This window comes from Schistocerca piceifrons, chromosome 5 (genome assembly GCF_021461385.2).
Source record: "Schistocerca piceifrons isolate TAMUIC-IGC-003096 chromosome 5, iqSchPice1.1, whole genome shotgun sequence".
NCBI lineage: Eukaryota > Metazoa > Arthropoda > Insecta > Orthoptera > Acrididae > Schistocerca > Schistocerca piceifrons.
Genome location: NC_060142.1, coordinates 638,850,453 through 638,862,624, shown reverse-complemented (window position 1 = coordinate 638,862,624; position 12,172 = coordinate 638,850,453).

Sequence of the window (12,172 nt, the reverse complement as noted above, 5' to 3'; positions counted from 1 at the left end):
AGTCGGTGCATTTGTCCGTGCATGCGCGTCGGTCTTCAGAGACTTGAGTAGAATCGATACACGCATGCATTGCATGTGACTTTCTGTGTAAATAGACTGCGGCCATTTGGAAATAGCGTGAGACGAAGTGTCACAGCGCAATGGAGCAACGTGTAAACGTCAAGTGCTGCTACAAATTGTGGAAGACTGAAACATGGAATGTGTACAGGAGGAAAATCGTAAACTTAAAATGTGTTTACGAATTGTTTAAACGCTTTCGTAAAGGGAAGGAAGCAACTGAGGATGAGCCATGTTCGAGTCGGCCACCGTCAAGCAGAGACGCAGAAAAGAACGAGTAAGTGCGACAAATGCTGGCACAAGGTCAGCGATGGTTCAAAAAGGTTGAAATGGCTCTGAGCACTATTGGACCTAACTTCTGAGGTCATCATTCCCCTAGAACGTAGAACTACTTAAACCTAACTAACCTAAGGACGTCACACACATAATTCCCGAGGCAGGATTCGAACCTGCGATCGTAGCGGTCACGCAAATCCAGACTGTAACGCCTAGAACCGCTCGGCCACTCTGGAAGGCATCAGCGAGGGGCGTGATTGATTTCGGAGAAACTGCGGATTGGCAACAACACTGTGCACACCATCGTACGCGATGGTTTGGGTAGGAGGAAGATCTGCTCCCGATTGGTATCGCATAAGCTCACAGTCGAGTCGAAAGCAAAACGGTCGTAAACTTCTGGTGATTTCATTTCCATGTGTGACCAGGATCCATTGCTCCTGAATACCATCAACACGGGAGATGAGACCTGGTGCTACAGTTTGGATCCGGAATCAAAACGGCAATCGATGTCATGGTGTTCACCGTTTTACCTGCGACCAAAACATGCCGTCGGCAAAAATCCAAGGTGCAAACACTGTTGATCGCCTTCTTCGACAACAACGGCGTCATCCGCAAGGAATTTGTTCCTGCAGGTCAAACCATTAATGCTGCATTTTAACAGTCCGTTTTGAACGGTTTGCTACAACGTATCCGGCGGGTTCGGCCAGAGTTGCGTAGGACTGGAAAATGGATGCTGCTCCATGACGACGCCCCTGCACATTGCGCGATCTATGCCTAAGGTGTACATTCGACACTAAACAAACTGTACTCCTCATTGTGCATTGGTGCACAGGTGTGACACTGCTAGTTATGTAAGCCCATCCACCATGACAAGGTCATATCACATCAGATGGGAAAAATCGGTTTTCAGTTGCCCTGACGCCAAAAAACGCATAAAAAGCATAAATCACATCGTTTTTTAATTTTCTGAGGCCAAAAACCGAATAAAAAGCACGAATCAAATTAAAATAGGATTATTAATTTCCGTGTGACTGGGCGAAATATATTCAATATGCTGTCCACCGTTTTCTGCAACAAGATGAAATCGAGAAACAGCATGCTCCACAACCGATCGAAGTATTTCCGGGGTCACGTTCAGAATGTGTTGTGCAATGCGTGCCTTCAATGCAGCTAAGTTTTGCAATCGGAACTCTGAACACAACATTTTTCAGATAGCCCCCCAGCCAGAAGTCACACGGATTAAGATCAGGTGATCGGGATGGCCAGGCTGCAGGGAAACGTTGGCTGATAATTCTAGCCTTTCCGAAATGGCGCTTCAGCAGCTGCTTAACTGGATCTGCAGTGAGCGTAAGTGCACCATCTTGGATCAGAGTGGTCCCATCCACACATCACGCTGTTGGACACATGGAATGACGCGGTTGCGCAAAAGACACTCATAGCGCTTACCAGTGACGGCACAGTTAACAGGACCGGAAGCACCTGTCTCTTCGAAAAAATGTGGCCCAATGATAAATGACACCCCCACCACATAGTGACCTTTTCAGGATGAAGTGGTACTGGGTGATTTGCGTGTGGATTTTCCGTTGGCCATATTCGACAAGTCTGTGTATCGACATATCCTGTCACACGGAAGTGGGTTTCGTCTGTCCACAAAATCTTCCACCGTCAAACATTGTCCACTTCCATGCGAGCAAGAAATTCTAAAGCAAAGGTCTCTTTTGTTGACAGGTCAACAGCAAGCAACTCGTGCACGTGGGTAATTTCGGATGGATACAAAGAAGGGTGTTTCGTAGGATTTTACGCACCGTGCTCACAGGTATGCCCAGTGTTTGGACAATTCTCCATGCACTACACGTTTGCACACCAGCACTCGTCTCCTCCTGCATTTATGTGGTCATTGCTTCCACTGACGTTGAGGCAATTCGTTTCCTCCCTCTACCTGGTTGCACACCAAAAGAACCCGCCTTTTCGAAATTCAAAATCATTTTCTCCAGATCCACAGCAGTCATCTGACCAACGCCTGTTTTCAAACACTTCAGCGTCCGGAACTTCTGCAGAGCGATGTGTGGTCAGTCATTATTCTTGTAATACGCCCTTACAAGCAGAGCGCGATCCTGCATTGAGACGGTCATGTCGAACATCGCAGACGCGAAAGGAGGAGAAGCCTTTTTTTTTCTTTATTGAATATGGGGTGGGCTGACAGCACCATTGGCGCGGGTCTTCAGCCAAGAGGCTGTACATAACAGGGAGACATTCAAAACAACATAAAGGCAGATATATAAAAGGGGAAACATAACAGAAGATAGCATAAAAATGTGGTGACTGTAAAAATCGTGATAAAAATCTAAAAGGAGTACACAAAAAGCCATACACTGTGACAATTACAAGAAACACAAGGCAAAGTACGGCCAGAGAATAAAATTTGCGATGGGCGATGTAGCACGTAAGAATCACAGACAGCAACACTATGTACAGTCCAGCACATGATGAAAATCACAGCTCTTGACATCACTGGAGAACAGCACCAAACCAACACTGATGTAGCTCATCCACGAACAAACTGAGAGGATTTTCCTGGGGTACGGAAACGAGGAAGAAGGGAAGAAAGGGTTACGGGCGGTGCTAGAGGCACGGAGAGTCGGGGTGTGGGCGGGAAGCACCCCAAAGGGGGCCAGGCAGGAAAGAATGAGGGAGCTAAACAGCTGAGCGGGGGTGCAGAGACTCAAGGGGGGAAGCAGGGAAACCGCTCTGGAGGAAAGAAGGGAGAGGGAAAGGGGTTTCCTGGAGAGTTGGCGGGGGAAACAAGGGCAGGCTATAGTTGGTAGGAAGGGTAGATGTCATTTCAGACTTCCTCATCCAGGAGAGGGATTTGACACAAATTGCCCTGATGAATGAGATGGAGGGTGTGGAGGTAGGGAGAGGGATGGATACAGCATTACAGGTTTGGCATTTGGCAGGAGGTGGAAAGGAAGGATGGCAGGTGGTGTGGGGAAACAAGCCTGTAGACAGAGTGGATATATTGGAAGAAAAGGAGGAGGTGGGGGAGGGGATGACATACAGGAGTTGTGTGGGGACCGAAGGCAGATACAGAAGGCAAGGTGGAGCACATGGCATTACAGAGGATGGGACGGATGAGGGATTTGTAGGTGCGGAGGATGGTGGAAGGATGCAATCCCCGTGTCTGGCCAGACAGGAGTTTCAGGAGGCAAGGGCAAGAATGGACTTTCTGCTGGATGGTCCAGAGATGAAGGGTTCAGGTGAGGTGACGGTCGAGGGTGAGGCCAAGGTATCACAGGATGGGGGTAAGCTGGATGGGACAACTATAAATGGTTAGGTAGAAATCCTGGAGATGGAAGGAGTGGGTGGTGCGACCTATGATGATTGCCTGGGGTTTGGAGGGGTTGATACGAAGGAACCACTTGCTGCATGAAGTAGTGAACTGGTCGAAGTGGGTCTAGAGGGTGCATTGGAACCATTGAATGGTAGGATAGAGAGACAAGAAGGCGGTGTCATCAGCATATTGGAGTAGGTGGTCAGGTGAGGGTGGCTTGGACAAATCTGCAGTGTATAGGAGATAGAGGAGAGGGAAGATGATGGCGCCCTGGGAGACGCTAGCAGTGGGATAAAAGATACAGCAGTTGGTATTGTGGAGGGTGACATAGAAAAGACGGCGTGAGAGGAAGGAAGCGACCAGACGGACAAAACTGATCGGCAAAGCGTAAGTTTGGGGTTTAAAGAGGAGTCTGGGATGCCATACATACTTGTAGGCCTTTTTGGAGGTCGAGGGAAACAAAAATGGCAGAGCGACAGAAGTTAAGTTGGAGGGAGAGAAGGTGGATGAGGTTAAGGAGTTGGTTTTCAATGCAGAAGGAAGGTCGGAAGCCATATTAGGTAAGAGGGTGGAGGTGGTGTTCAATAAGATGGTGATGGATAAGATAGAAGAGGTTGGATTCAAAGACCTTACAGAAGATAGAGGTGAGGCAGATGGGACGACAGGAAGAGGCAACAGAAGGGGGTTTGTTAGGTTTGACAATAAAGGGACATGATAAGTCTTCCACAGGTCAGAGTAGAAGCTGGTGTAGGATGACGTTGTATAAATTGGCATGAAGAATCAGGAAGGAGAAGGGGCATCCACTGGTGACACGGTCATGACCAGGGGCCATGTTGCATTTTGACCAGAGGATAAGTTTAATGTCTTGTGCTGTGATTGGAGTGTTTGGCAGAGGGGGGAAATTGCCCCAAGTACTGGAGACTGGGAGCAAATGGAGTGACCAAGGCATCGGTGTGTTCGATGATGGTGGGGAAAAGGGAATATTCAAAGTGAGGGTCATCAGGTATGGAGAAAACTTCAGAAAGGTGGAAAGCAAAGTAGTTGGCCTTACTGAGGTTGCTGGGAAGGGGGCAGTCGTTACGGAGAAGGTGGTAATGGGAACTAGTAGGGCTATGGAAGGCTGTCTCGTACTTGGAGGAGTTTATAGGTAGGGAGACGTTGAGTCATGTACAGGTCTGGCGCCAATGGAACCGTTTCTTTGCTGTAATGTGGTTCCAAATGTGTCGCTGTATTTGCTGGTGGCATTGGAGTGTATCCCTGTCGTGAGTGTGCAGGAAGGAATGATAGAGGCGTTGGGATTCGTGGAGGAGGAGGACAGCCTGCAGAGGGAGAGTGGGATGATGGAGCGGATGGTTTTAGTAGAAACATGGGCCTCCACATGGGCCAAGAAAGGATGAGGTGTGGATGATGTCATCATGTTGGTGATGGGTAAGAGGGTGGCTTTCGACCTGGGTGACGATGGATTCCTGGTAGGCATCCCAGTTGGCGTAATGGTAGTCAAGGACTACCTTGGGAGGAGGTGTCGGGCAGGTAGCTGGAAGTGGGTGGTGAGGAAACGTTATGGTGAGAAGGACAGGGAGGTGCTTGCCACCTGTGGAGTCAATGATGTCGACAGGAATATGCACAAGGAGGTTGGCAGAGGCAATGAAATATCAGGTGTGGTGTTGCTTTTGGGACAGATGTTCTGGGGAAGTGGAACAAGATCACCACCAAAGGGCGGCAGGTGAGCAGCAATGGATGTTGATGTCGGCAGCAACCACATAGATGGAGAAGGTGTGCTCAACATGGGATATGAAGTCATAGGGAATAGGAGCAGTGGAGTGGACATAGATGGTGCCACAGGTGACAGTGAGGGAGGGGAAGGAGTCACTGAGGATGAGGTGTTCAGTGGGCTCAGTGAGGAAGTTTTCTGGCCAGACAGGGATGTGCATAAGGTGGCATATGGCAACTCCATCAGTTCAGTGGAGGATATAGGGAGAGGTGTGGATAGTATGGTGTGGCTGGAGAAAGGTTTCTTTCATAAGAAGGTGCTGACCCAGTATTGGGAGAGAGTGTGCCTAAGGAGGTATTTGTTAGTCCAGGTGTGGATGTTTCGGAAGATAATGCTACATGCAAGCCACACCATGACAAGAAGAGAGGAGCAGTGGAGGGAGAGGAGAAGAAGGCTTACACGAGGGTGTCAAGGTGGGTGAGGATGAAGTGGACTTGGTTGTGGGAGTAAGTGGCAAAGGTGTTGATGTGAAAGATGGAGCAGGTGGCGATGGATATCTGTTGTAGGATGTTGGGGTGCTGCAAAGGGTGAATGTTTTGGAGGACTATGGTTAGGAAATGGATGATGTCTTCAGCTGTGGGTGGCAGATGGAGATAATTGTTCATGGGGGTAGGTCGATGGGACAGTTGGGGACAGTAAGCTTGCGTGTCGCAGGAGAGGTTCTAGCCTCACACTTGTGGGAGTAGGTAGGATTTGGTCCACTGCAGGTGTTACAGGAAGGAGGTGTGGCGAGGTTGGGGCACTTTTGAGAAAATGGGAAGCCTTGCAGTTGGGACAGGTGAGGAGGGGTGGGTCATTACAGTTGAAGGTCAGGTGATCATTATACATGAGGCAGCACTGGCAGTGATAGGATTGGGGAGGGGATCTGGAGGATTCAACAGGGTGGTGGTAGTGAAAAATCATGGTACCTTGGGTGAGGAGGTGGTCAAAGGAGGGGACAGATTCTGAGAAGACTCACATGACATATGTGGGACCAGATGCATTATGGATACCGTGGGCAGAGCAGATTTCAAGGTCAGGTTGTGAGTTCAGTTCAGCCAGCACCTCATCCTCGGTGATCATCAGGCTGACTTTGGTGATCACAGCTGTGTAGGTTGGGGGCGATGGGGAGGCTGGGGCTGGCGAGGAGAGGAAGAGGAGAGGACACATGGGGGTCAAACATGATGTGCAGAAGTTTGCAGAGGAGGTCCACATGGAAGGATTGAGAGAGGGAGACTTGATGAGGTATGAGTCCCTGTGGGGAATCAGTTGGGAGATGAGAGGACCTGGAAGATACATCTGCATCTCTAAGATGAGGATACAGGTATCAAGGAACTTAAGATCTGCAGTTGGCAGGACAAAGGTGTGGAGAGTTGGGGCTGCGGTGCGGGTGACAGGAGGTGAGGTGGTGTCCATGGAGATGGCAGTGGGATGGGAGGGGTCAGTGACTTTTTGTGGGAAGAGGTGGGAGCTGAGTCAGAATTGATGTGCTTCTGGGATTTTTTGGAGAGAGGAGGCCGGGATTAGGGGAGAGGGATGGGGAGAAGAGGTAGGTGGTGGGCGGAAGATCCTGTAAGCTTGGTGGAGGTGCTGGGAAGTGCAGTCATTTCTGTAGTGGCAATTGTGGCTCTGTGTGACATGATGCAGGTCGGAGAGGCAGATGATAAAGTGATGGGGTGTGAGAGGGGGGAAGCTGACCATCTGAGGGCTTGCAGTAGAGGTGCCAGTAGAGGCATATGACAGTGAAGGTGGGAAGGCTCATGAAGGACGGACGGCGACAGACGGGCACCAGGCGGCGGCGGAAAGCACCAGGCGGCGGCGAGCTCTGGGCAGCAGCTGACAGACAGGCAGGCAGGCAGGCAGGAAAGCAGGCAGCGGGCTCTTCCAAAGCGTAGATTGCACTCTGAGTGTGACTTACAATTGAGGGGATCCAACCCTCAAGATTTCCGAGGAAAAGCCGTGTACCCTGCATGATTGTACAAAACTCAATGGGTCGTGAGCATGAGAGCTATTTTCATTTACGTATTCTGACACATATAGCGCCATCTATTGATCAATTTTCACACTGTTTTTGTTTTTCTTCTACCATACGTTTTCCCCCTTCTCCGATAATATTCAGTTGCAATTTTACGTCATTCTGACCAGTGATGTTATTTCTACTGCATTTTCAATGGTCAAATTTAATTATAATCGTCCTGTATCTCTTTATTTACAACGTCCTTTCGGCAGCTGTCGTCATCCGATGACAATGTAGAGCTGGTAAAGCAAGTTTCAGTGGTAGTATCAACAAAAGCCTGCGTCTAATCGGTACATCAGATTTTATTGACAGTGTCACAGAACTTTGTTTTACAAGTTCTACGTTTTGATCTAATGAATTCAGTAGCCGAAACTGCATCATACAGTAAATAAAGACATGTATTAGACGGTTTTATTCACAAAGTATTGTCATTTAAGGTATGTACATGCTTACGTTCAGACTGCTGCAGGAATGTCAGTCTTTTCAAAGTATTTCCATTTCAATTCATTGATAATGGAATTTTCCTTTCACTGAGTGTAAATATTTCAGTTATAACGGAAACAAAATTTGTATGTAACTTCACAGTTTTAAAGCTACTCTTCATCCGAAATGAAATCTCGTAAGAAGTCATGCTGATCTTATTGCAGCTATCACTATCATGACAGTTTCTGTACAATGCTACAAAGTTAGGATGCAAAATTGAGTGCAGGAAAAAATTACATTTACGTCATATGTAACTTTTCAGAACTCAGACGAACAGAAGGAATGAAAAACAAAGCAGAAACTTTTGACACAAGCACCTTACATTCCGATAAACTGTGATGTAATTCTACTGAACTCTCTACTTTTTTCCAGTAGTGAGATATCAACTGCCACGATTCGATTTACTCTTAATGCGTTCTTTTAGAAGGAAACTCTTTTGTAAAGTGTAAGATGCTGTTTTACGTAAAAAAAGATTTTCTCACTTCAAACATTATGAATCACCTCGAAGGGAACGATCTATTGATACGTAATCAACATGGTTTCACAAAATATCGTTCTTGTGCAACGCAGCTAGCTCTTTATTCGCACGAAGTAATGGCCGCTATCGACAGGGGATCTCAAGTTGTTTCCGTATTTCTAGATTTCCGGAAAGCTTTTAACACCGTTCCTCACAAGTGACTTCTAATCAAGCTGCGGGCCTGTGGGGTATCGTCTCAGTTGTGCTACTGGATTCGTGATATCCTGTCAGGAAGGTAGCAGTTCGTAGTAATAGACGGCAAATCATCGAGTAAAACTGAAGTGATATCAGGTATTCCCCAGGGAAGCGTCCTGGGACCTCTGCTGTTCCTGATCTATATAAATGACCTGGGTGACAATCTAAGCAGTTCTCTTAGGTTGTTCGCAGATGATGCTTTACCGTCCAGTAAGGTCATCCGAAGACTAGTATCAGTTGCAAAGCGATTTATAAAAGATTGCTGTATGTTGTGGCAGGTGGCAGTTGACGCTAAATAACGAAAAGTGTGAGGTGATCCACATGAGTTCCAAAAGAAATCCGTTGGAATTCGATTACTCGATAAATAGTACAATTCTCAAGGCTGTCAATTCGACTAAGTACCTGGGTGTTAAAAGTACGAACAACTTCACTTGGAAAGACCACATAGATAATATTGTGGGGAAGGCGACCCAAAGGTTTTGTTTCATTGGCAGCACACTTAGAAGATGCAACAAGTCCACTAAAGAGACAGCTTACACTACACTCCTTCGTCCTCTGTTAGAATATTGCTGCGCGGTGTGGGATCCTTACCAGGTGGGATTGACGGAGGGCATCGAAAGGGTGCAAAAAAGGGCAGCTCGTTTTGTATTATCACGTAATAGGGGAGAGAGTGTGGCAGATATGATACGCGAGTTGGAATGGAAGTCATTAAAGCCAAGACGTTTTTGGTCGCGGCGAGATCTATTTATGAAATTTCAGTCACCAACTTTCTCTTCCGAATGCGGAAAATATTTTGTTGAGCATAACCTACATAGGTAGGAATGATCATCAAAATAAAATAATAGAAATCCAGCACGCTGTTCGGGAGTGGAATGGTAGAGAGATAGTATGATTGTGGTTCGATGAACCCTCTGCCAAGCACTTAAATACGAATTGCGGAGTATTCATGTAGATGTAGATGTAGATAGAAGGTAGCATACACTTTTGGCCGCTGCACGAAGTTGCTTGAAATTATCAACCCCTTTCCACAGCGATTTTTTGCATGTATTTATTTCAATAGTTTTTTTGCGTGTGGTGGGCAACGACCTTGCCGCAATGGATACACCGGTTCCCATGAGATCACCATAGTTAATCGCTGTTGGGCGTGGCCGGCACTTGGATGGGTGACCATCCAGCCGCCATGGGTTGTTGCCATTTTAGGGGGTGCACTCAACCTCGTGATGCGAATTGAGGAGCTACTCGACTGACTAGTAGCGGCTTCGGTCAAGAATACCATCATGACAACCGGGAGAGCTGTGTGCTGACCCCACGCCCCTCCTATCCGCATCCTCCTCTGACGATCACACGGCGGTCGGATGGTCCCGGTAGGCCATTCGTAGCCTTAAGATGGAGTGCTTTCTGCGTGTGGTTCAAATTTTCTTTGTTAGTGTCTCTTTTAAAAAATTTTTGTCAGTTTTCCTAACATCCATTTTAAGTCCGAACGACCTCCAATTCGCAGTGACATGATGGGTTTTGTGAGCATAGTTTCCTTGAACTAATCCTGCTAAGCTTGATGTGAGAAAAATACTTATCTTAATTCTGATACTACTTCACAAAAGCAATTGATGTATTTCAGTCGGAGAACGTGGTCAAAACGCCTAACTAGTTATACCTAATATATCTGTTTTAATAATTATTAATTAATTGAAACATTAATAAAGATACATCGATAAATCTCGTAACACTTTGTCCAGACAAAACCAAATTTTGGTACCGTAACCCTCTGATGGACCGGAATCGTTTAATATACATCACAATACCTTTGCTTGATTTTAGTTCCTTTTTCTTTTTTGAGTGAAATATGTCATATACCTATAATATATTTTTGGTTTTGTAATGTTTGTGAATATAACCAACCTCTCTAGAAAGAAGTGTGCCATTTTTTCTTTAGGTTTGCATGTTCGAAAAATACTAATCTGAGTCAGCGCTACTGACTCCTTTCCTAATCCAACTAACATGAAAACCTAATCTGACAACTGATGTCACATACGTAGGTTACTAAAAGGAGCATGAGAAGATGCTGGCGTCTGTGTGACTACTTATACTTGCCTGAGACGTTCCCCACCTGTCATTAGAAGTGATTTCCAGCAGTAATTCCATTGTGAACGTAAGCAGAGTAGAGACAAATACAGTCACGCTCGCAATTAACCCCTTTTGATAGACTTTGGGTAGATAACTTGATACTACTATGAAGAGATTAAGGAACAAGCGAGTCAGTTCTTGTTGAATTTACAGTTTTTCATTCATATGAGGTAATGCTCGAATGGCCAAGTTTCGCACTCTAGCCGCACACCTCTTCCGGCGATAAGGTCCATGTGCCTCGTGGGAATAACAGAGCTCTCCTGACGTACAGAGCAGAGCCTGTTCAAAAGGGCAGTGAATTTACAAGCACATTAGGGATTTATCACGGTTTGTTCCCCGGGGTATGCACCGGGGAATACATTTCACTCATTAACGGTCTCTTACAAATACTATCGCACCAGTCCAGAAGAGACAACTCAGAAATTTGCAATCGTTTCCGCCCCCAAGTGACATACTGGCGCTAGCCGAGAGTTAATAGCCTGCTGACTAAGGAAGGAGGTACGACCCCTACACACTTAACGACGCCATGTGTGTTACTAAAACAATGGCAAGAGTAAGACATTTCTGAGAAATAAAAGGGATGGTAAGGGGAGAAAGGAGCATTTGGTGAGAACTCACAGGCTAAAGCCAAAAATAAAGGTTTCACAGTCCGCTAGTACACTCCAAGACAAAAAGCAACTCACCATGAAGGAATTATCCGAATATGATGGATATCGTTGCATGTGGTGCACATGTACAAACAAACAAATGATTACAATTTCAGGAAAAACAGGATGATATGTTCAAGAGAAAGAGTATCACAAATTGAACCAGTCAGTAACGCGTTGGTGCAGTTCTCGCACTTATGCAAGCAATTATTGATATACAAGAGAGTGATGGTCTGGGGTGACATTTCCTTTCGAAGCAGGACCGCTTTTCTTGTCATCCGCGGTACCCTTACAGCACAGCGGTGCGTCTTATACTTTTTACACTATGTTTTGTTGCCCTTCATAGCAAGCCATCTTGCGCTTACATTTCGGCAAGATAACGCCCGCCCATACATGGTGTAAGTTCCTGCTTCAAGTCTTCGAGCTTACCATACCCTACTTTTGCCAGCGAAGTCGACGGATCTGTCGTCAATTGAAAACGTTTGGAGCATGACGGGATGAGTCCTCAACCAATTCTGGACTTTGACGACCTAATGCGCCAATTGGAGAGAATTTTGCACGATATCTCTCAGGAGATATCAAGCAACTCTATCAATCAATGCCAAGCCGAATAACTGCTTGCATAAAGGCCAAATGCGGACCAGTGCTTTACTGACTTCCTGAGTTTGTGAAGGCATTTCTCTTGAAGAAATCATCCAATTTTTCTGAAATTGTGATTTTATATTTGTCTGTATATGCGTATCAGATCAGCAGATTTCCGTCCCATTCGGATAACTTC